Consider the following 26200-nt stretch of genomic DNA (forward strand, 5'->3'; position numbering starts at 1 on the left):
TTCAGGTGTGAACAACTGTCAACTCCAGAGTTTGTGCTTTTAGTCATTAGACTATATTGCCTCACATACAAATATTTTAATGTTATTTCCATTTACAATATTTGTCTTTTTTAGACATCTGACCGAAGCACATCTATCTCAAAGCTGCTGATAACCTGTAACTGTGATGGCAGAATATATTTCTGTTTGTACCTTTTTTGGGGGACACTTTTCTCATTTTTTTCTTATCCTCATTTTTAATTCTGTAGCTGGGCCGGCTCTTCTCTGGCTATCTGCCTGGTGTAGAAAACTTAGCCAAGTTACTGATTGCTCCTGGGGCCTTCAAGACCCAGGGGAACGGAATTTTACTTACTGGAATCTATTGTTGTGTTCCAAGACTCACTTTCTCCCCACTCCTCATTCCCTGGGGCTCAAAGTAGATAAACAGTTGTCTGGCAACTGAACTATTTTAAGTTCCGAGGAGACTAGAGAGTTAGGCTAGACCAGGTGTGGAAAAATTTGCTCAGGAGATAATGTGAAGTCAGCGTAAAGGGACTTCTAGGTGCAGGGAGTGTGGTGCAGAGCTCATCTCCCAGGAAACCCATGTTGTATCCTTGGTTTAGCCCCCTACGAGTTGTGTGACCTTGGTCTAGTCATTTAATGACTTGGCTGGAATATGAATCTGTCAGGTCTCTTCAAAATTGGATAGGCTGTGATATGTATGAGAATTCACAAGGGATCAGTGAAGCTAGAATTTATGACAGCAGGATTCTCCCAGGTGTATGCTACAGAGCAGATTGCTTATATAAACAAAGGTAATGTGTTTTTTTTAACTTTCCATTTCTAGGCTGGAGTATTATAGTATGTGCTAGTTTATTTGTGTCAGGGTTATGGCTCTGTGAGATATCTGTGAAGAGTTGGAGGAAGACAGATATATAAGCAGGCCAAGTATGATGTGATGCTAAGTAAAACAGTCTTAGCCTAGTACACTTCTGGTGGGAATGCAGACTGGTGCAGCCACTGTGGAAAACAGTATGGAGGTTCCTCAAACAATTAAAAATGGAACTTCCCTTTGACCCAGACATCCTACTTCTAGGAATATATCCTAAGAATTCCAAAACACCAATCAGAAAGACTATATGTACCCATATGTTCATAACAGTGTTATTTACAATAGCTAAGATCTGAAACAGCCCAAGTACACATTTACTCTCCTATCCACAGTGTATCTTAATGTTCTAATCTCTGCACCTTCATCTGCATTGGGTAGTTTTCCTAAATTTGCCAATGTTATGGGCTAATAGTGATATTTCACTATTATTTTACTTTGTATTTGCTTATTGGTGAGGTTAATATTTTATAGGTTACTTGTAGTTTTCTCATTCAAATTATCTGTGAATATTTCTTGCCCAATTTTCTGGTGGTGGTTTAATGATGTTCTAGGATGCATAGGAACTCATTACATAATAAAGATTTAAATTCTTTCATTGTTGTTTGATTCAAATTGAGATGGTTTGTATTGATCCATCACCTCCTTTTTATTTCTTCTTAATAGTTTATTTGTTTCTCATACTCGAGGAGTTCTGGCTGGCTGTCAGTTTAGTTAAAAGATAAGAAAACAGCAAAGTTGATTAATTTCTGCTCCCTCTGCTATCAAAGTGCTCTTAGTAACTGAGCTATTTAGCTCAGTTTACACTGATGTTGGAACATTAACCTCATGATTCATGGTTCACAGATTGGTGGGTGACTTGCTTTTGAAACTTCACTCACAAACTTAAGGTCCCAATCTAGGTAGGCTTGGATTTTGAGCTCTGTGCACTGATTAGTACTTCTGCTAGTTCCTGTCAAAGTGTGTGTACCTCATGCCTGTCCTTTATGGAAATGATTTAGGAGAGGGAGGAAGAAGAGGTAGAGTTAGCACTAGACTGGGCCTAATGTGTACAGCTGATGGGTAGTTAATGTTCAGTTGTGGAAACCACTCTACCTGGGTTAAAGTTAAAGCAGACATGGGTATATTACAGGATTTTAAGTCGTTTACAGAATCATTGGGCAAGCTAATGAGGCAGATTTTAACATTTTGGGAATGAATTTGAGAACTGTTCTGTAGAACCAGGCCACCAGGACTGCTATTGCCTTTCCTAGATGGAGCAGTGGCCTCTGTCAGAAAGCTGCTGTGGAACATCCAGACGTTTTCATAGTTGTGCTTGTCTCTGAAACAGAAGCAGCAGGAAAAAACAGCCTCCACCCAATTTCTACCTTCCAGATCTTGTTCAAGCGCATATGATTGGTGATGCTTAAATTACTTCTAGCACTCTAGCGCAGGAAGCCCTAGAAATGTAGATTTTAGTATTTATAGACAAAAAGGTACATTTAAAGGAGATTGGAGTGGATATTGAATGACAATTATCGTGGATTTAATTGAACTAAGAAAATAAAGGAGAGTAATAGTGAGATGAAGTGGGGGCATAGCCCCCTGGCAGATATAGTTTGAAGAAAAATGTTCTAGGCGATCGTCAATTTTGCCGTGTAAATTAAAGTAGGTTCTCCTTTATCTTTTCTACTATTTCCCCCTTATTTATTTGCATGCTTCCCTTTCCTAAGCGTTATCTTAAATATTGGCATTTTCAAAGATTTCTGCCTAAAAACATTATCCTTAAGTAGCATGATCCAGTCCCATGGTTTTAAGTACCAACTATATACTTATGACTTCTAAATGTTCGTATATGTCACTCATTTGTATCTGCATTTCCAAGAATGACTGGATGTTCTGTGAGCCTTGCAAACTCAGCATCCTGTCTCTCCTATTCCTCATGTTCATCAATACTATTGACATCCACCCTGGCACCCATGCTCAGAGCCTCAAAAGTCTAGCACCTGATATGTTATCCTGGTTTCATGCTGTCATCCTCTGTCTGCAATGCTCATCTTTAGGGATTTAGCTCAAACGTCTCCTCCTCTAAGGAGACTTTTTCAGTGCTTGCTTATCTCCAAAGCATTGTCTATTCATTCCCTTTCTCCCTGCACAGTTAATGCTCTTTTCACGGAACTATAGACATCTGGGGGCTAATTCAGCCTATCATTTCTGACAGTTTCTTCTCAAGAAATGTCTGCTTCATGAAGGTAGGTAAACTGCAGTTTTTTTAAAGCTCAATTTTGAAATCACTCGTCTAGAATACATAGGATCAGTTTTAGATACTAAATTTTAAAGACAGACTGTGCTCATACCCAGACCAACCTTGAAAACAAAGTACATTTATATTCAAACTAGAGGCCCAGTGCATGAATTCGTGCACATTGAAAGGAAATTAATTAGAAGGTGGTCGGCAGGGCGGGACTGGGCGAGATGGGCCAGACATGCCCTGGAGCCAACCTCCCGCAGTCCCTCCTTGGCCAGCCACACCTGGGGCAGCGCCAGGGCTTGAAGGGCCTCTGCGGAATAAGTGGGGTCCCTCCGGCAGGTGGGGTCCCTTAACCTGGCCTGCGGGGATTGGGCCGAAACCAGCAGTCTGACATCTCCTGAGGGGTCCTGGAGTGCGAGAGGGCACTCTGCAAAGTTGCTGTCACTCAGCAGCTCCTGCATTGAGCATCTGTCCCTTGGTGGTCCGTGTGCATCAGACCTACCAGCTGGTTGGCTGGTTGCTTAGCCTTTTATATATATATATATATATATATATATATATATATATATATATATATAGAGAGAGAGAGAGAGAGAGAGAGAGAGAGAGAGAGAGAGAGAGAGAGAGATTTGAAAAGCTCTTCCCCTTGCAGTTTGTCAAGCAGTTGAGCATACTGAGCTTGGGACAGGAGACAATGTCAGGGTGAACATACGCGAGGGATTCACACCCTCAAAGAAAAGTGTACCTCTTGTGTCCTCTGGTGTCCTTGCTCCTTTTACAAGTCACTCTGCTGAGACCATGGCTGCATCTTGGGGTTGCTGTTGAATCCAGAGAGTGTTAATCTTGTCCTCATTTGTATTCTGCTCAGTTTTACCAAACTAAAGGTTTATTAGTTAGTGACTTTTAGGAAGGTTGGTAAGATTGCCACAATATAACTATATTTTATGAAAATGGAGGAAAAGCTCCTTTTAAGTTGACATCTTTTTTTCACTAAAGGAAGAAAAACAAAATTCGTGAAGTGGTGAAGTGGATGGAGCCTGGTAGTTGAGCTGTAGCTGCCAGGTAGCTGCGAGGGTTTGTTGTGGGATCACAGTGAGCCTGGATACACAGAGAATGGAAAATTCCTGATCCTTGTCATCACAGAGTTTGGCTCATAGCCCTCTCCTCTCAAAGACAGAGGCTCTGGCATTTCTGATTTTGTTTTCTACTTCTGTCCCTCCTTAGAGAGAGAAATTCAACGTATTTTTGCTAAAACTTTCTAGAGCTGAATTTTGGAACATCAGAGGACAAACTCCTCATGCAAGACTTGTAGGAGTTTGTCCTGTAGGAGTTAGACTTCTTTATCAATCTAATTATAGATCAAATATTTCCTACATCCACCTGTTTACTACTTCATGGTGCCCACAAGAGGTGGAACAGACAAGAGCTTAGAAGTTCTAGGTAGGAGTTCTTTGTCCTTAACGCTTTTCCAGGGTCTCATGGAGGTCAACATTTTTAACCTTTTAAGCCTCAGTTTCCTTGTCTTCAAATGAGCCAATACTATCTACTTCAAAGGTGATATTCAAAATATCTGACAGCCGGTGCGGCCTGGCTTTTGGCCGGTCAGACTGATGCCATATGCATCTGGTAAGGTTGTTCCCGACACATACCAGCTGAATGTCACCCAGGACTATTTGACGGAGTTGCTCTAAGGGTAAGATAGAATCATGCATGTGAACGTACTTTGAAAACTGCAAGGGGTACATAAGTCTGTGCTACTAGTGCACAATGCATGCATTGGGCCGGACATTTGAGAAGTGCTTTGGGCTGTTTGACCAAAAAAAAAAAAAAATTTAATGAGAATAAAGAATCATTGCCTTATAGTTTCAACTTATTTAAAAACCAGTTTCCTATAAAGTTAAACAAATGCTTATTATACAATCCAGCAATTTCACTCCTAGGTATTTTCCCAAGAGAAATAAAAACATATACCCACGTGAAGGATTGTATGTGAATATTCATCATGGTTTTATTCCTAACAACTATAAGCTGGCAGTGACTCACATGTCCATCACCCGGTGAATGGATAAACACACGGTGATGCATCCGTATAGTGGAATACTAATCAGCAACACAAAGGAATGAGCGACTGATGGGCACCACAACACAGATGAATCTCAAAAGCATGAGGCCGAGTGAAAGAAGACAGACACAAAACATTATATACCATACAATTCCATGCATGTAAAATTCCATTAGAGGCAGAAGTTTAGTGACAGAAGGTTGACTGACTGCAAGAGGCATGAGGGAACTTTATGATGTGTTGGCAAATCTCTATGTCTTGATTATGGTGGTGGTTACATGACTGTATATATATATTTACCAAAACTCATTGAATTGTACATTGAAAATTGATCAGGTTTACTTTTTTGTAAATTATACTTCAATAAGAAGCTGATAAAAAATTGAAGTAGGTAAAATAGTTTGCTTGTAAAAAATAAGTAGAAAATGTATTGTTGAAAGAGAAAGGAGAAACATTATATTACAAATCAAAATAGCTCCCCTTTATAGTTTATATATTTCAACTTTGGCTTTTGAGTAATAAATTTCAGCCTCATCTCTTGCATTGAGCACTAGTCTCTAGTAGCACCTAACTTGCTATGAAGTCCTCCAAGCCCACTGTATTGTTTCTCTTTCTGCTGTCCTTTGCTTATGCTGAACACTTGCCTGGAATAGCTCCCTCCTCTGCCCTGCCCTGGGACTCCATGTCCTGTCCTCTCTCCCTCACCTGGCTAACTCCTGCTTACCCTTGATGAGTCAGCTTGGAATTCCTCTTCTCCAGGAGGTTTTCCTTGATTTTTCCTCTCTCCTGCACATTGGGATACATTTGGTTATCTCTGCTAGCTTTATCATTCCATTCACCAGATTACTCTATAATTAGTTCTTTCCTAAAAGAAAGTAATCTTTTTAAGAAGTTAGTCACCATATCTTACACATTTTTTAAATCCCTATTGCCCAGCACATTGCTGATGGTCTATAAATGTTTGAGAATAAATAAATGAGAATGTCTCAGGGTATTGTGGTAAGGCAGTGTTAGATTGTGAAAAGAACGGAAAAGAAGGAAGATCTCATTCAATCTTTATTTTAAAAATTAATTTCAGAGAGGAATGAAGAGGGAGAGATAGAAACATCAATGATGAAAGAGAGAATCGGCTGCCTCCTGCACACCCCCTACTGGGGATCAAGCCCACAACCTGGCCATGTGTCCTGACCAGGAATCAAACTGTGACCTCCTGGTTCAGAGGTTGACACTCAACCACTGAGCCACACCGGCCAGGGCAATCTCATTGAATCTTAATCTCTCAGTAGTTAGAGTAACTTTTGTTTAATAACTTACTTTTTGTTTATACGCTGTTTAATGTGTAGGCCTCAGCTTTCTCCAACAGAAAATGAAGAAATAGTCTTATGTACTGAATAGGATTGCTATGAAACATGAATAAGAGGATGCATGTGAAAGCACTCTATGTAATAACACAGTTTGCACACGAGTTATTACTGTATCCTTGGAAGAGTGTAATTTCTCAGCTCTAGAATATAGTAATGCAAAACCAAACCACATAGGTAAAGTCTATTTACCTGTTTGGCTACTTAAGCATAGCCTCAGCTTTACACTGATACATTCCCCTAGCTCCTTGTTACAACGTCCTTGTTAGAACATCTAGTTAGGACATCCTCTGCTTGTGAGAGACATCTATTGTCTTGTCATATCTATTCACTCTGTGTTATTTCTCACTGAAGCAATTGCCAAACAAGTCTGTGAAAATTTTCAAGACTTAGTTCTTGTTTTATTTATTTTGGGGACCTCTACAGTACTTAATAAAAAGCACTGCACCCAGAAATGCTAAAATGACAAACCAAGTAGAGCATAACATAGAACTCTAGAGAAATGTTATCCAGTTTTCTTTAAGAAGGCTAGCTTTCAAAGTAAAATTGGAATTGCATTTTATTTTTAGAGTCTGCTCAAATAATTTTGGGTCACCACAGAAACTTTCCCAGTTTAAGCTAATAAAAATGTTCCAGATCTTTGGAAGTCTACTGATGTCTTCATTTGGAACTTTGTAAGATGGAAGAATTCCACTGTATCTAAGATTAATTTCCACAAGTCTCAAAGTCTGAACTGTAGCATGTTATCTATGTGGCACACGAGTTATTATTATGTCCTGGGAAGAGTGTAATTTCTTCTAGCATTGCATAAACATTTTCAGTATTTTACCTTGATTATAGGAAGAATGGCCATGTGCCCTGACCAGGAATCCTACCTTATTTTTAGGTAACAGATCAAGGCCTAGGCCCTTGATCGACTCTAATTGGCTAGATTCATCATCATTTTTAGTCTTTACTAACCTTATTGGCGTTCTTTGGAATATAATGGGAGAAAATCTAATTAGGTATATACATTTTGAGGTACATTAAGAGTACATCAAATAATATTGTAGGTAATATGGCTTTTCAGACATAGGATAAATAAATGAAACTGACAAGAAAATGTGAGAGATACTGAAATACTTTGCTAGCATAGTATGCTATACAAATATGTAAATGTATGAGATGGAATTATAATGGAAAGCAAAACAAGTCTATATTATAGTTATTTTTAATAAATTTCTATTTCCAAGTTATTTAAACCTAATCTTGGTAAGCAATTTAAAATAATTTGCTGACTTGTTTACTTAACCTTTCAAATATGCCAAAGACCACTAACTTCTTGCAACATTTACAGATAGCTATCCAAATGTGTTCTTGGTTAGGATGTGAAAATATTTGGGGAATAAATGTAGTACTTACGCTTATTTACTTTACATAAATTGGAATTTCCCATGAGTATAAATTGGAGGAAGTAGAAAGAAAGAGGAACTTGAATCTAAACCAAATATTTGTTTATGAGCTTTATTTAGAAATCCACATTAGTGACTCTGATAGTTGGGATATTAACCTAATAATTACTTCTGTAGAGAGAGAAAAATGGTATTATTTTCTTAATACCATTATATGTTTCTTACGAGGAAATTCTCTTTGGAATATCCAAAGAGAAATACTATATTTTTAACAAATGGGTTCTTTTCAATATTCAAATATAGAAATATTTACACTACTTTATTGCAGCCTAGCTTTTTTTAACAGGTATTTTTCTGTTTATACTCTCCCTTTCCTCCAAAACAAAACAAAATAAAACAAAACAAATGAACAAAAAAAAGAAACTAGCATCCTAACTTCTCGGAGCTCTGTGTGCTTTCAAGATGGATTGGCATCCTTACCGGGTTACATGCCATAGCAAAGATTTTCCCAGCCATTCATCTTTAATTACATTTAAATTTACATTAATTTAAAAAGGATTAAAGGCCCCTTCAAAAATGATGTTCCTATTCACTAAACAGCATGTATTAATTTATAGCCGCTTATTGAAAAAAATGTGGTTAGTCTATGTCTCTTGCCTCATACATAATAAAGAACTCTTTTTGAAAGTAATTGCTGAAAAATATTGCTTGCGGTATCAGAATGTTAGCGTGATGGGGAGGTAGCATTTTTGCGCTTAGCAGACTGCTTTGAATGTCTCAGCTGCAAACATAAAACGGGATAAGGATAGCTAAGGCGGGGGGCGGGGCACGATAGAGCAGTGAGAGGAGGCCTTAGATAATGAAGTCCTTGAGAACAGGAGTGGGGTCTTCGGAAGTGCCCGGGCAGCACCATTCCCACAGGAGGGATGGACAGCGATGCTAAGGACAGCCTTACTAGTAGGACAGCCAAGAGACAAATCAGAGGATGATCTTAGAAAATGCTAAATCCTTCTTCTCAAGGTCTTCCTCTCAAGCTGAGCTGGTCTCTGGTTTTCTGACCATATGTTATTTCTCCTCTGTATATATAAAAAAGAAACAACGTACTCATTTAAAAGAAAGCTAAGATGTTAGTCATCAAGCCCGACAGTGATTTGGGCCCTGACTCAAATAGCGTGAGAGACTTCTTCCTGTGATTTTCGTCCTGTGGGGTTAGGTCAGAAAGATGTGGTTGCAAAACAAGCTGAGATTTTATTTTGTTCACGTCTTACTCATAAATCTCCAGTGTCTTCCCTTCCCCACAATGACAATAGGGAAATGTCTAAACACTGCAGTTTAGGTTTCAGGTGGAGGCCTTCTAGAATGTGTCTCCAATGAAAGCATTAACGTTTACCACCTTCCAACTTGAAATTCCAGGTGGCTCACTGTTATCGAACAAGATGGGGTTCTTGGCATACTGTTGGAATAAGCATTTCCAGAGGCCCCCAACAGGGGGATGAGACTTGGTAGGAAGCTTTATTTCCATGGAATCACACCCCTGGTTTTCCAAAATCCCGCTTCTCTCAGTCCAGTAATAGAAGTGTAACTGGGGTTTCAGTAGAGCTAAAATCAGAGCCAGTGTCCAGATTTTGCTTCCCATGTTGGAGCTGGGTCCAGTTCAGGATCGGGCTAGCTGCAGTCCATTAGTCCATTGCATGTGGGGTCCACATGGCTGTGGGCCATAGGGTGAATGCAAGGAAGCAGGTGCAAGAGCCTCATAAGCCCAGAGTCATTTGAGTCCCAAGAGAGCCAAGAACATGGCAGACTGAACTCCTTTGTTCAGGGGTAATGTATCCCCAATCTTTGTACCCTGGCGGTGGCCCCACCCATTCTGGCCAATGACCTCTGTTCCCAGAGGTGACTGACAGGAAGCACCTTCCCTATGTCATCCCAACTTTCCTGGGCATGTGTCTATCTTCCCTTTGTTGGACCCCTGGGGAGTGTAAAGTTGTAGCTTCCTGGTGAAGCTGCCCAAATGCCATGCCTATCATATCTGGCCTTCCCTTTCCTCTTTTTCTAATCTTGTTAACTAACTAATTACAACCACTCTCCTATCTAGTTAAGACATATTCTAGGCATTTCAGTGGGAAGGAGAGAATAAGCTAAAGCTAGAAGAGGGTGAGGCCTGGGGAATGCTAACAGAGATTAGCACCCAGGTCATTAATTCAGGGGAGCCTGGAGAACGGGAGTGCTGCTCACACTGGCAATATTTCCGAGGTGAGGGAACAGTGCTTGTTTAAGTGATTGTGTTCGGATAGTGTGACATTTCTTATTGCCAGGCTGTCTGTGAGCTGATATATTAGGTTCCAGAAGAAGGAGCCAGTTCCAAAAGACAGGTAGGAATTAAGTGAGGAACTCAGGACAGCAGACTGTCAGTCTGGTGGTCAGGGCTGGACTTCAGTCCTTGAAATTACCATGAAAACCATGTCCCAAGGGATATGCAAACACACTGGCCTCAGTACGTAGGGGTTAGGGTGGGAGTAAATGACAGTTCACTTTGATACCTAGAACTCTTACCACCCTGGCATATCAGACAACAGATAAAATGCATCATACTATCCCAGAGAGTTCTCTGGCACACCGCCAGGGCCCTGGGTAGGGCAGAGCCTATAGGTGACTAGCTTTTAATTGTACAAGACAAGGTCTTTCAGGGACTGACATCCACCTGCTCTGAATTCTTTTAGCTTTGTGACAGGCCTCTTTATGACATATGGGTAGTCATCTGTTACATATAATTATTTTATCATTTCCAGTTAATTTATATACTTCAGACTAAGAAATATATTTGTTTTTTATTCTCTTTTGGCTTTACTCAAGTATTAAGTACTTCTTGAATGAATAACACATTTGGGGGCATTGTCCTGTCTGCCTACCTAAATCAAGGATGAGACCAAACAATAAGCCGAATTTTAATTAAGTTAGTTTTTAATTCCTTTAATGGACAGAAATTCAATCTATTGGTTTCCTTAGCTCTATTTCCACCACCTCTGGCTCCCCCTCTCCTCCCATAAATGGGATGCAAAACCCAGGGACTCTTTATCTCTTAGATTGGGGATTGTGAGTCCTGTGAAGGTAACTACTAGTAAGTGCCTTTCTTTCTGATTATTTTGGAAACAACACATTTTCACCAGAAATACTAGAAGCTTGAAAGCCAAAGGCTTTTGGCACAAACCTGGGAAAGGGATTCTAGATAGATGCATGCTCCTCACTCCAGTTTCAGAAATTCAGGCTACATTGAAGGAAGCAATCTGTTCGCTTTGGTAAAATTAGGCATTAGGGCTATTTAAGGGTTAATGAATGAACTATGCTAATCTGAATCTAGGTATTTTCATTTCTCTAAATCTTGCCCTTAGCATATAAATTATTTCGATAAATGATTTTTTTAACTATCACATTTTCACTCATCACATAGACTTTTATTGGACACCTGCTATATGCTAGTTGGGTGCAGGTGCTGTTGATATAGAAAGGAGTACACCATTGCTGACAACAGGGGCTCACAGTCCTCCCTGGCATCATGTGATGCACTCTAAGTAATACAGAGATGAGCCCTTTAGCAACTGATGCATATATTTTACAAAGTGGTATAGTCATACAATTGAACATTATTTTGGCAATAAAAAGGAATTAAATGTTAATGCATGCTAAAATATGAACGAATCTCAAAAGCATTAGGACAAGTTAAAAAATCCTGTCACAAAAGACTTTATTTTGTATGATTTCATTTAAATAAAATGTCCAGAATAGGCAAGTTCGTAAAGACAGAAAATAGATTAGTGGCTGCTAGGGACTGAGGGTGCATGCGGGTGGAGACTGGCTGCTAAGGGTACAGTGTCTGTCTTGGGGGTGTTGAAATGTTCTTAAATTTATTGTGGTGATGGTTGCATCGCTCTATGAATATACTAAAATCATTGAATAATACAATTTAAATGGATGGATTGTATGTTAAGTGAATTTAATCTCAATAAAGCTATGAGAGAGAGAGAGAGAGAGAGAGAGAGAGAGAGAGAGACAGACACACAGAGAGAAATGGAAAGAGTAGATAGGTCTTTCAAAAAATGCCTTTACTTCCCTTGCCTTGGGGCCAAGTTCTACCCAAAAACATTTGACAACTTTTATTTGCAAAGATATATGCACCCCATGTTCATTAGAGCATAATTTATGGTGGCCATGACATGGAAAAAACCTAAGTGTCTTTTGATAAATGATTGGCTAAAGAGGATGTGGCACATATATACAATGGAATAAGGTGAAATACTACCATTTGCAACAACATGGATAGACCTTGAGAATATCATGCTAAGGGAAATAAGTCAGAAAAAGTCAAGGATCAAATGATTTCAGTCATAAGTGGAATATAAAATTGAAAGCAACAAATGAACAAATAAGAAAAACAAACAAAAACTCATAGACACAGACAACAGTATGGTGGTTACCAGAGAGAAGGGAGTTGGGGGAAGTAAAGGGGAAAGGGGGTCCCCTTTCCCCTTTACTTCCCCCAACTCCCTTCTCTCTGGTGACAGAAGATGATTTGACTTTGGATGGTGGGCAATATACAGATCACGTATCACAGAAATGTACACTTAAAATCTACACAATCTATTAACCAATGTCACCCTAATAAATTTAATTAAAAAATATACCTGTAAAGAACTCATTCAGCAAATGTTTGAGGGCCGACTATTCGCCATGCACTGTTCTTCCGTTTATTGTAGAACAAATTCTAATTCCTTATCATGACCCACAAGGCCCCTGTATGATATGGTCCTGGTCTTTTTCTCAAATTTTATCTCATGTTCCTCTTCGCCTTTTCTCATTACACTCCAATGACTATTTTGTAACTACAAATCTGTATTTCTCAGTCCCCTCACCTTTTTCACCCAGCCTTCCAACCCCCTCCCATCTTGAAACTATCAGTCTGTTGTTGTATCTATGAGTCTGTTTCTGTTTTATTTGTTTGATGGTATTGCTCTTTAGATTCTACATATAAGTGAAATCATATGGTGTTTTTTTTCCTTTGATGGACTTATTTCATTTACTAGTAGCATAATGCCCTCTAAGTCCATACATGCTGTCACAGATGGTAAGATTTTGTTCCTTTTTATGGCCAACTAGTTTGGGTGGGATTGGCTCCTTATCCAAGTCTAGAGGTGCATCTTGCTTGGCTTAAGGTAGTCATCATATTCCATCCTCAAGACCACAAGGTTGGATTCAGAGTGGGCATATAACCCCTGAGTCTGAAACAGACTTGTTACCTGGGGCTTCTGGGAAAATGAAGCCTGCTGTGTCTCTCCCATGGGAACTGGTGGAAGAGACATGCTTTCCCTGGGCAGAATCATAAGGATGTGAGGTCCCGGAGAACCCAGAGCTGTGAAGGGGCAGAGCGCAACGCAGATGCCAAAGATGAGGAAGGGAAGCACCAGGAGCCAGGACCATCTTATGGTCTGGATGTTAACTCTGTATCAGATATATTATCTGCAAATATTCTCTCCCATTCCATCAGTTGCCTTTTCACTCTCTTGATTGTGTTCTTTGATGCAGAGAAGTTTTTGAGTTTGATGTGGTCCCAGTTGGTCTGTTTTTGCTTTTGTTGCCTATGCTTTTGGTGTGATATCTTAGAAATCATTGCTAAGTCCAATGTAATGAAGCTTTCCCCCTATGTTATCTTCTAAGCGTTTTATGGTTTTATGTCTTTAATCCATTTTGAATTGCATAGTTTAGGTCTTTAATTTCTTCTGAGTTAATTTTTGATTATGGTGTACAATAAAGGTCCAATTTCTCTTTTACATGTGGATGTCTAGTTAGATATCCCAACACCATTCATTGAAGTGGTCTTGGCACCCTTATCAAAGATCACTTAATTATACACATACCATACACACATTTATTCCTCTCCCCTCCTCCCCCCACAGGCTCTCTATTTGATCCCATTACTGTATTTATACAAGTACTACACACTACACTGTTTTGATTACTGTAGTTTTGTAGTATTTTTTAAAATCAGAAATCAGGTGTGAATTCTCCAGTTTCTTTTACATAATTGTATTCTCTTCAGGTTCTAAATGAATTTTAGGATGAATGTTTCTATGTCTGCAAAAATTGATGCTGGGATTTTGATAGTGATTATGTTGAGTTTCAAAAAAACATAAATACATGCTGACTTAAGTTAATTAGGAAGGAATCTGCATGGAATGGGATGAGAAAAGCATGGATTTGGAGTCAATTTGACCTGGGTTCAAATTCAAGCACTGTTACTTTCTAGTTTGGTAGGATTTTTGAACCCCCTGTACTTTCCTGAAACTTCTTGTTTTCACCTATTAAATGTGGTTAATGCTCTCATGCTTAAATCTCTCCAGCTTAAACTGTATGGTAATGGCTTTCAATTGTAATTGTAATTGACTGACATTGATAGTTGGATTTATGTTGTTTCATCCAATGAACTTTAATAAATAGCACCCAGGAAATTCTCATATAAAGTATAGTTCTGTTATTTCTACCATGTCCCAAAAATCTTCTTCTAATGGCAAATTGCTGTGTCAAACAGAATCATGAAACAGCCAGGTTTTCTATTATTGAGGGCAGAAATTCTGTGTCATTACAGTATTCCCCCCTCCAAGTTTCTCATCTCTAAGAAGAGCATCAGAAAGTTAAATTTTAAAACATAGCTAAATAAAAAAGCTCATTTTAAAAATGCAAGCTGACATAGACTTATTTTATCTCTCTAATATAACACTATAATAACATTATTTTATACTTCAATATAAGCGTATGCACACGAGTTTCTATCATTTTGCCCTTGGTTTTTGAAGATGGAACTTAGAAAGAAAATGCATTTAGATATGAGATATTGAAATCTACTGAAGTGTATGGAATTATTTAACAGTACAACAGGCATGCTTGTATCTTTCAGAAGTGACATCAGGTGGGTTAGCTAACTGAAGCTTCCAGGAATGTATTTTAATGATCTCTAGGGTTTATCTCCTGTTTAAAATTACTTGCTATTTAGTCTGCCTATATGAAATCTGGCACTTGCTAAATTCTTCAGATTTGTTTTCAGTAAATCAGTTTAGCGTTGATCATTTGATCACTTTGAGGTGTGATAGGGGGAAGAAAGTAGTTATCTAATTTTCACTGAACAATCTCCCTAAGGTATTAAATAAATTTATTCTATATCTCATCTGTCATCAGCTATACATGGTGAAATGCTCTGACAGAAACTTTACTAGTATATTCAGGGCTCCTACGTTAGTTCTCACTCAATAGTAACAAACAACCCCCAAAATTGCTGTGGTTTGCAACCACTAAGATTTATTTCTTATTCACTTGATATATATACTAGAGGCCCAGTGCACAAATTCATTCATGGGTGGGGTCCCTTGGCCTGGCCGGTGATTGGGGCCGTCTCGCCCAGTCCCGATTTGGCCAATTGGGGCTGGCTGGCTTGGAGGAGGGACTGCGGGAGGTTGGTCAGTCACAGGAGGCTGGCTGTGGGAGCGCACTGACCACCAGGGGGCAGCTCCTGCATTGAGCGCCTGCCCCCTGGTGGTCAGTGCACATCATAGTGACTGGTCGATCTACCTTTCGGGTCATCTGGTCGCTTAGGCTTTTATATATATAGAAGATGTGACAAGACATCCGCCCTTTCACATTTCATATATATATAAAGTTGGTAGTGTCTTTGCTTCTGCCTCAGATACCTTTTCCACTCCAGAATCCAGGCAGAAGGAGAAGCCCCATCTGGGACTTGTCATTCTTGTGGCTGATGGAAAAGGGCTCGTAAGAGACAGTCAACGCTTGCAGTGGTTCTTCAAGTGTCTGCTCAGCCATGACCACATTGCATTGTCCAGCAAGTCCCAGGGGCGAGCCCAATGTCAGTGTCTTCTGAGAGAGACACTGCAGTTTACAAGGCATGTGATGGGCACGTGAGAGTCGAGGGAATAATAGAATACAATGTAGGCATAATTTTAGATAGGGCCACTGGCCATCTTTTTCTCTTATGCCCTGTTCTGCTCATGCTTCTTCAAAAAGTCCCTTCTCTACTCCTCTCACCTTTCCCTCCATCACTCCTTCCGGACCCTTTGCTGCCAAGCAGACCCATGAACCCTCCCCGGCGTTTCCGCCAGCCCCATGGGGGATCTGTATGATATGCGCCTAAACTATCGCTTTGGTCAAAGCTGGCAAGAAGTCACTCCGCCTCTGGAGCCGTGTGATGTGATAAGAAGAGCTCTGCTCTGAGCCAGGTGGCTCCCTATTTTTGGACCCACTATTTTTGTTCAGACCCACTATTTTTGTGATATTCCTGATGATTAGGTTAAAGTGAAATTTTAAATAAATCAGATGATTGCTGTTTATACCTATTTGGTATATGTCCAAAACCCTTACATACCTTATTCTTATTGTTTTATAATGCTTTATAACACAGAGAGCAATTTTTACCTCAATCATGTCACCTGACGCTCACAAGAATCCTGGTGGTGTCAATGGGATTTTGATTCTCATGTTGCAGTCTGGGAAAAGATAAGCAACTTATTCAGGATCAAAGGCTAGTGAGCTTTATAGCCAGTATTCCCACCAGGGTACAGAGTGATGGACAGTGCTTGTTATGGATAAAGCATACCCTGCTTTAAAATAACATTTTGAAGAATAAATAATGTTATATAGGAATAATGTAATATAGTAAATACTTCATAAACTAGTTTTAGAGTAAGGAACGAAGTTTCACTGATAGGATGCACCTTAAAATTAAATGGTGTTGTCTTCATTTTGAATGATCTGATTAGTAGATTTCCGTTTACATACCACTTTCCCAAGGAAAACAGTCCTGGTCCAGATTGGGCAGTGTGGTTAGCAGAGCACGAAGCCCCGTGAGGCCAGTTTCCACGGCGGCAGCAGGTGTCCGCTCCCTACTGCTCAAGCGGCTCCTACTTCATCTCCCCTGCCCTGCTTTAGTTTAAGCACTATCACCTCTCAGAAAGTGCAGTAGTCCCCTAAATAGCCATATATATATATATATATATATATATATATATATATATATATATATATATATATATTTTACCTCCTCCAAGCCTTTCATCACACTAAGCCTAGCAATGCTTTCCAAATGTAAATCTGAACTTGCTTGACTTCTCTATCCCCACCCACATCCCTCCTACAGCCACCAGGCTCCCACGTGAGGTCGCCCTACACACCCCCAGCCTTCATGCCATTCTCTCCCGCACCCTCTGCTTACTTTAAGCTCAGTCCTCTCTTCTCCTCCCCAGTCTTCCTGCCGGTGTCCCCAAATCCATTAGCTTTCATTTCATGGACCCTACCTTTTCAGCAAAGCCAGCTGTGACCCCCAAACCATAATAGCCAGTCCTGTTTTAGTCTCCAGCAGCCGGAAACTCACCTCTGTCCTCCCGCCACCACGAGGGCCTGTGGATTCTACTCCTTAAATACCACTGGAAGCTGACGGAGGTACAAAGAACTTCCCGATGCATTGATGACAGCGGCTCTTGTGAAAGCCTTCATTCACCCACACCAGTCACCATTCCAAGGAAATACCCCAGTGGGTTGGAGAGAAAGCAACCATGTTCAAAAGCACGTGTTTCAACACAGTGCACCTCATGTTTTAGAGTATAAATGCTTCCTGTGATAATCAGTAAACTAACCGAGGTTCTCAAAGGTGTGGTTGCCTTTAATGTTGAGACCTCACCCATGGAAGCAGCGTGGCTCCTCAGTGAGCCGGTTGCTAGGGATTGGTCTGCACTCTGTGCTCGTGGCTGCTGAGGTTGCCGAGTTTAGTCTCGGCACACCTTGAGTGTCCTGCATCCCATGTCAGGTTAGACATCACGGTTCCATGGTGGTCCCTCTCCATTTTACAACCAACTGTGTACCCTCTGTGCTGCAGAGGTCAAAGTCGACAAGGTGCTTTGCTGTGGCTCTCCCTCCGGTCGGTGTGTGGCATGCTGCGTTGTCGGGCAGACAGCTGCCTCTCTAGAGATGATGCTAATTTCCTGTGCCTGTGGATGGTGATGAGGTCGGGTCTGGGCATGTTTGCCAGGCTGACAGGTTTAATTTGAGCCTGATCTCAGGAGATAATGGGAGGGGAGGGTCACATACCAGCAGCTATCATTTGGAGTGGTTGCTTTTCTAACTTTCACTCAAATAATAGCTGAGTTGAACACTTTTCCCTCTGAGAACTTTTTTCAAGGAGACTGTTTTCCTTGCTTTCTTGGAATTAATAGAATGAGGCTATCTTGGTTAAAAATGAGAAGATTTTAGAGTGTTCCCTTTTCTATTTTGGGGCCTGGCAGGAAGCCTATTCATTGGAAATGAATAGATGTTTTATCCACTTTTGTCTTCCCTTCTTTGTTCTTTGCCCTTTCTTCATTTTCAGCCTATTGAGATCTTCTTAGGCCTACAAAGTTTTATCTTATGGGAAACTTCCTTGATTACCCCCATCAGAATTAATATTGGTTTATATTATTATTTCATGATATTTTACTTTAAAAAAACTTTTTAATTCTTTATTAAAGTATTACATATGTTTCCTTTTACCCCATTGACCTCTCCCAGGTCATTCCTCAGGCCTCCTTCCCCCCCAGCATAGGCACTCACCCCCCTACTGTCTGTGTCCATGGGTTATGCTTATATGCATACATACCAGTCCTTTGGTTGATCTCTCATCCCTCCCCCACTTTCCCTCTGAGATTGGATGGTCTGTTCAATGCTTCTGTGTCTCTGGATCCACTTTAGTTCATCAGATTATGTTGTTCATTATATTCCACAAATGAGTGAGATCATGTGATAGTTATTTTTCTCCGACTGGCTTATTCGCTTAGCATAATGCTCTCCAGGTCCATCCATGCTGTTGCAAATGGTAAGAGTTCCTTCTTTTTTATAGTGGCATAGTATTCCATTGTGTAGATGTACCACAGTTTTTTAATCCACTCATCTGATGGGCACTTAGGCTGTTTCTAAATCTTAGCTATTGTAAATTGTGCTGCTATGAACATAGGGGTGCATATATCCTTTCTGATTGGTGTTTCTGGTTTCTTGGGATATATTCCTAGAAGTGGAACTACTGGGTCAAATGGGAGCTCCATTTTTAATTTTTTGAGGAAACTCCATATTGTGTTTGGAGTGGTTGCATCAGTCTGCATTCCCACCAGCAGAGCACGAGAGTTCCTTTTTCTCCGCATCCTCTCCAGCACTTGTTGTTTGTTGGTTTGTTGATGATAGCCATTCTGACAGGTGTGAGATGGTACCTCTTTGTCATTTTGATTTGCATTTCTCGGATAATTAATGACTTTGAGCATGTTTTCATATGTCTCTTGGCCTTCTGTATGTCCTGTTTCGAAAGGGGTCTATTTAGGTCCTTTGCCCATTTTTTGAATGGATTGTTTATCTTCCTTTTGTTAAGTTGTATGAGTTCCCTATACATTTTGGAGTTTAAACCCTATACTCAGAAAACTACAGGATGTTGAAAAAAAGAGATAGAGGAAGACATAAACAAATGGAAGAATATACCGTGCTCATGGATTGGTAGAAGCAACATCATTAAAATGTCCATATTAGTCAAAGCAATCTATAGATTCAGTGCAATCACCATTAAAATACCTAATGGGATATTTCACAGACCTAGAACAAACTCTCCAAAAATTCATATGGAATAAAAAAAGACCCTGAATAGCCACAGCAATCTTGAGAAAGAAGAACAAAGTTGGAGGGATCACAATACCAGATATCAATCTATATTAAAATGCCCCTGTGCTCAAAACTGCCTGGTACTGGCACAAGCACAGATATATAGACCAATGGAACAGAACAGAGAACCCAGAAATCGACCCAAACCATTATGCTCAATTAATATTTGATGAAGGAGGCAAGAGCATACAATGGAGTCAAGACAGTCTCTTCATTAAATGGTGTTGGGAAAATTGGACAGATACATGCAAAAAAATGAAACTAGACCACCAACTTACACCATTCACAAAAATAAACTCAAAATGGATAAAGGATTTAAATGTAAGACAGGAAACCATAAAAATCTTAGAAGAATCCATAGGCAGCAAAATATCAGACATATGTCATACCACTTCTAAGACAATGGAAACTAAGGAGAAAATAAATAAATGGGACTATATCAAAATAAAAAGCTTCTGCACAGCAAAAGAAACCATCAACAAAACAACAAGAGAGCCCACTGCATAGGAGAACATATTTGCCAATGTTATATCTGATGATATTTTACTTTGTGCTTCATTTAGCACTTGTGACATTCTGTGCTCTTTTGAAAGTTATTGTTTGCCTATTTTTCTTCCCCAGATTATACAATTCTTTACAAATATGTTTTTATTGATTCAGAAAGGAAGGGAGAAGGAGAGAGAGACATATTAATTATGAGAGAGAATCATTGATAGGCTGCCTACTGCATGCTCCCTACTGGGGATCAAGCCCACAACTCAGGCATGTGCCCTGACTGGGAAGTGAACCAAGACTTCCTGGTTCATAGGTGGACACTCAACCACTGAGCCATGCCAGTCCGACCCAACAGTGTTTTCTTTTTAATTTATCAGTTTTAATAATTTTTAGAGAGAGAGAGGAAGGAAGATGGATAGAGAGATAGAAACATGGATGAGAGAGAAAAATCAATTGGCTGCCTCCTGCACACCCCCTACTGGAAATCTAGCCCGCAACTCGGGCATGTGCCCTGACCGAGAATCAAACCAGAGACCTCTTGGTTCTGGGTCAATGCTCAACCACTCTGGCCGGGCAGATTATGCAGTTTTTAAGGGTAGGACTGGAATTTATTCAAACTTTATTGTCCCCAACTCCTAGCACAAAGCCCTGTCCAGTAGAAGGGCTGTAAATATATTGAAGGAATTTGAATCTCTAGGGCTTGTTCTTCCATGAAAAGGTGTACAGACATAATATTCTCCATAAACAAATGGGCAGTCAGAAGAACCGCTCTGGTATTCTTTTTATCTGCCTTGCCATTATTTTGCAATTTCCTTATCATTTCAGGTCAAAACACTGTTTCAAAGAACAACTCTTTTCCTTTCTTTGTAACAGGCAGTCGTTTTATTGGACCCAGTTATATTGAGTAGTGCGCTTCCAATAAGTTTATGTGATAAGAGTAAGAAGCTAGGCTTCCTTTTGGGTGGGCCTGAATTGTTTCTTGTTTAGGGTTAAGTCTTCTGAAACCAGAATCAATTTCCTAAAACATACCACGTTGAATTGAGCCTCAGAGACATTGCTTTTCTGTCTGTGATCTTTCCCTTTTAGTAGCACAGAATATAAAAGTCTCACTTCATGATCTTCCTATTCTTAACTGTTTTTGGGAGGATTCAACTCAGAAGAGACTGCAATTGGAATCTCTTTATCAAATTCTCTGCAGAATTAATGACTTGTATCCATACCACGGCTGTCCATATCTGTTGTCTCTGTAAGGAGACTGCAGCAGTAATTGTGCACAGGTTAAGTTGCTTAACCTTTTGCACTCGGATGTCGAGTGTGACTCGACAGGGTTAGCATTAGAATAAAGGAATCGAGAAAAAAGCAAGTGAGTGCAAAGGGTTAAAAATAATTTGATCAGTCCTAGCTGGTTTGGCTCAGTGGATAGAGCGTCGGCCTGCGTACTAAAGGTTCCCAGGTTTGATTCCAGTCAAAGGCACATGCCTGAGTTGCGGGCTTTATCCCCAGTGGGGCATGCAGGAGGCAGCCGATCAATGATTCTCTCTCCTCATTGATGTTTCTATCTCTCTCTCCCTCTCCCTTCCTCTCTGAAATCAATAAAAATATATATTAAAAAAGAAAATAAATTGATCAACTTTGAAAATTACATGTGAAGAAATAAAAAGAAACCTGAGGATTTTTGTGCTGTTTTTATGACATAATCAGCTATAGCCAAGAGTCACTTTGTAAGAATATTTGTTTTAGCACCAGTCCTACATTTTCTTTAGAATTACCAACCATAATCCTTTTCATTACTCCAACAGTCTGCTGACTCTTGTCCTGGAGTGAAGCCCCCCATACCCTCCCCCCCGCCGCCCCCGTCCCTATGAATAGATTGGGACCTGGTGTGATAACAGCATCCTGATGTCTGAGCAGGATCCTGGGTAGACTAAGAACAAAACCTGATAACTTAGGTGGGTTTTTACATATCGTTTCATTTTTCCTTGTCAATCCTCGGAAAATAAAACCACTTAGATTTTCTTTGACACATTTTTACATTTTTGAAAACAGCAGTGCAGTTAGTAGGAGGAGCATGACTCTTGGATTCAGAAAACCAGTAATTCAAATCTGGGCTTCAACACCTCATAGTTGTGTAAACTTGTTTTTCGGCCCCTCAGTTTCCTCCTAGTAACTCGCTTGCAGAGTTCCTGTGCACATGACTGTAAACAATAGATACTCAATCTAGCTATTATTTCTTTCATTATTATCATTCAATTAGTCTGATAGAATATACAGAAATACACAATTTCCTTGGAAGCATACATTTCTGGAGGGTGACCATGGATGGGGTATTATTATACTTTTACATTTTGGGTTTATTTTCATTCATTCGGTACATGCATGTGTGCATGTGTGTGTTGTGCTTATGAGGGTATGTGTGTCAAGCACCATTTCAGTCACTTCGGTTACATTAATGAATAAAACAGACAAACATTTCTACCCGCCATGAGCTCACATTGCAGTGGATGCAGCTGGAAGCTGATAAATTCCGTGGAAAAGTTAAGCAAGAGTTGGGAGTGGTTTGCAATTATAAATAGGGAGGTCAGGGCAGGCCTTGCTGTGAATCTGACGCTAGTTTTGAGTTCTTAGAGGTTCCCATGTACTATTTTTGAGAATGGGGGAAAGAGGAGAAGGGAGACAAGAGGAGAGGAGGGCAGTGGAGCTGCTGATTTGTAGGCAGCATGAGCATTTCTTTTGTGTAACGTGTCCAAACACAAACTAACATCGAAGAGTGAAGTTTTCCAGATGGCCTAGTTTTATTTTATTCAATTGTAGCAAAAGTCTTAAGTGTTAGTACACACCCTGCCTTCTCCAATGAAGTATGCGCAATAGGGTCCACCTGGTCTGTGACCTCTGCGGGAGGTCATGGCCCTGGCGTCACTGGGTCATGGAGCCGTCAGGAAGCCAAGCCCCTCAGGGCGGGCATGGAGGCTTGCAGCCATTTGCCTGCATAATGCCTGAGCCTGTGGGGATTGTGAGTTCCACAGAGCAGCCACTATATGCAGATGCTATTTAAATATAAATATAAGTTCATTAAAGTAAATGACATTAAAAATCCAGTTTCTGATCACATTAGTTTCATTGAAAGTTTTCAGTAGCCCTGCGTGTCTAATGGCTTCTGAGTTATCATGGAGACAGAACACTGCCAACATGACATACAATACTATTAGCATTTGTTATTCTACCTGTTGTCTTCTTGTACTGTTGCTATCCTCTTCCAAACCTCGCTCTTCCTTTTATTTGTTGTTTCTCATAGGCTTAACCTTTTGCACTCAGATGTCGAGTGTGACTCGACACGGTTAGCATTAGAATAAAGGAATCGAGAAAAAAGCAAGCGAGTGCAAAGGGTTTAAATACTAGCTTTTGCATTCTGTGTCGAGTAAGGGTCACTAGGCTCTAAGAGAGAGAAAAAGAGCTTTCTGAGTTTTCACACTTGGCACTTGTATTTCTCTTCTGACCGCCCAAGGCCTTTTGTGCTTGGCTATTGTTGTGCAGCTGTGTTCTGGTGGCAGGAGCATCAGACTTTGGAGTTGTTGAGGGAGAAGTGCTAGCAAACTTTAAGGGTAAAATTGCACTTTTATGGGAAGGCTTTAGCTCCCGCCAAGGATCCCGTCTTTGAGGCAGGGCCACTCAAGGAAGTATTGATTGACTAAGTGCTACACATACACGAGCCACTGTGGTAGGCCCTGGAGAGTCAAACAAAAATGAACATGGCCCCAAACCCTGAGGAGACCACAGTTTAAGTAGCTGAGAGAGTCTTAATAGGCAGAGTTTCACCATCCAAGGCCCGGGTCTGCCCAGGACACTCTCAAAGTCCAGAGAAGGGTGGTGCATGAATCAGCCCTCCCTGGGGCTGGGAGGAAGGGCTGAGACAAGAGCCAGAGGCCAGGGAATGCTTCCTAAAGGAGTGATTTTTGAATGACAACCTGAGGAATAAGTAGGTGTTTGTCACATGATGAAGTTGGGAGAATGGGGTCAACATGACACGATGTACCATAGTGTGAACAAAGGCACAGAAGTGAACTTGCATGGTGAGTGGGAGTTTTTAAGTGTACTATTGATGGGCTTTGAAAGCAAAGGGATCCAGTGTCTATAGAGATAGACAGTCTTTGGTATGTAAATGAAGAGGGGTAAGGTGGAGGGTAAGTGGCTGATCTACTGATTCAGCAGTTCCAATAGTTCAGGCTGGCAGCTCTGTTGACATTTAATAGAGGGACTTGGACTGGAGGTTGGGGCAGCAATAGTGGTGGGTGACTGGTGGGGGAGAGATTTTATACCAGTTCAAAAGACAGATAAGGGCCGATGTGAGGGAGTATAATGGGGGGGGGGAGCAGGGGCCTCAGGTTCAATCAATATTATTAGTGTTTGAGGATTTACTAGACACAGGGGATGAAGGAGACAAAAGAATCAGAGATGATGCGTAGCTTTCAGGAAAACAGATTAATTTGAACTCTTCTTCCAAGTCAAGTTCATGGTGATAGGTTTTGACCTATAGCTATTACTAGTGATTTGCATTGGCAACTGTGGTGTCTATGTTAGGTTTCGGCTCTTCAGCGCTCTGTCACTCTCTCATTTGTTAAAAGAACTTGAAGCATAGACCAGAGAGAAATACCACCCTTGTATGACTTTAATTTTGCAGTGGCTTATAAAAATTTATAGAAATTTGGCTTCATTTCTAGTGGCTCCAATCCAGATGCCAAAATTACCCCATTGCTAGGACGCCCCTTAGGTAAACCATTGAATCTGTTTTTCATTAGGAACAGCTGAAAACCATCAACAAAATTCTCATGCTATGCCAATATTAATGCCAGTCAAGTTCCAAGGTAACTAGATTTCAGAAAGTTATGATTCTCAAACTCTGTCTAGCTGCACCCTTACTTGTATTTTGGCACATATTTATCATGTGAAAAAGTAGTGGCTTCCTTACTTTCCATAATTGCATGTTGCTTTTCTTAGATTATAAATTCAATGTTGAGATCTGAATGTTAGTGGAGACATTCGTATAGATCTGCAACCAATCACTTTAAAGTAAAAGTAAAAATTCAGTCTGGATGGTGGAAATAGAGTTGGAGAAGAGCCTGCCCGGAGGGTCCATTGTGATGGAATCTACATTTAGAGCAGGAATTCTCTTATAACTGCTGTGTATTTTAAAAGAATTTTCCAAGCAACAGTTAATATTTTAATGACATCTGTTAAGCTTCCAGAAAAACCCAGTTCTCTAGTTTGCAAGATTAAGGAAGGATGCCAAATATATGTTGATACTTTGGTTTTTAACTGACATATTTCATGACTGTGTGTCTAAAGCCACAAAACAGTAGGCGCCTGCCACTTTCTTTTAGGCAGTTATATTTAGCTACTGCATCTGGCCTTTGTTGCTAAATATTTTTTTTATTTTTTGGTTTTTTTGTTACTCTAACTGCTCCATAAAATTGGATCTTCAGTGGTCTGGCAGTTTTTGAATGACTTCTCAGAACCTGTGAAACCCTGTTCCCTAGTCAGGAAATTCGGGCAAGACTTGTGGTCTGAGGAAAGATAGCATGCCTCTTCTAAATGAGACAACAGGGTCATAGGACAGCTATACAAGATCTTCAAAAATTTTATGTGAAGAATCGTGATGTAGTTGGTGTGAACAAGTACTGTAAATTGAGAAGCATGGGAAATTTCCACATCCTTTAAGAATGTTTTGTACAAAGGAGGAAAGAAAACAAGCTGACTTTTTGTGGTTCTTGGGAAAGGTTGCATTGACTATTTGTTAAAAGTTAATGAAGATCACCCCGGCTGGTGTGATTCAGTGGTTGAGTATCAACCCTTGAGCCAGGAGGTCCCTGATTCCATTCCAGGTCAGGGCATGCAGGAGGCAGCCAATCCATGTGTCTCTCTCAACGATGTTTCTATCTCTCTCTCAAATCAATAAAAACATATATATTTTAAAAAGTGTCTCTAATCGGTTTGGCTCAGTGGATAGAGTGTTGGCCCAAGGACTGAAGAGTCCTGGGTTCAATTTTGGTCAAGGGCACCTACCTCGGTTGC

The 26200-nt window shown here is 40.3% G+C and overlaps 1 protein-coding gene across 2 annotated transcripts in view; it reads left to right on the top strand.

The window, feature by feature from the left end:
* The window catches only part of CPQ (carboxypeptidase Q), a 372988-nt gene that overhangs the window by 82164 nt on the left and 264624 nt on the right, over positions 1-26200 (top strand). The window lies entirely within an intron of this gene.

Source organism: Cnephaeus nilssonii, assembly GCF_951640355.1.
Source record: "Cnephaeus nilssonii genome assembly, chromosome: 18".
NCBI lineage: Eukaryota > Metazoa > Chordata > Mammalia > Chiroptera > Vespertilionidae > Cnephaeus > Cnephaeus nilssonii.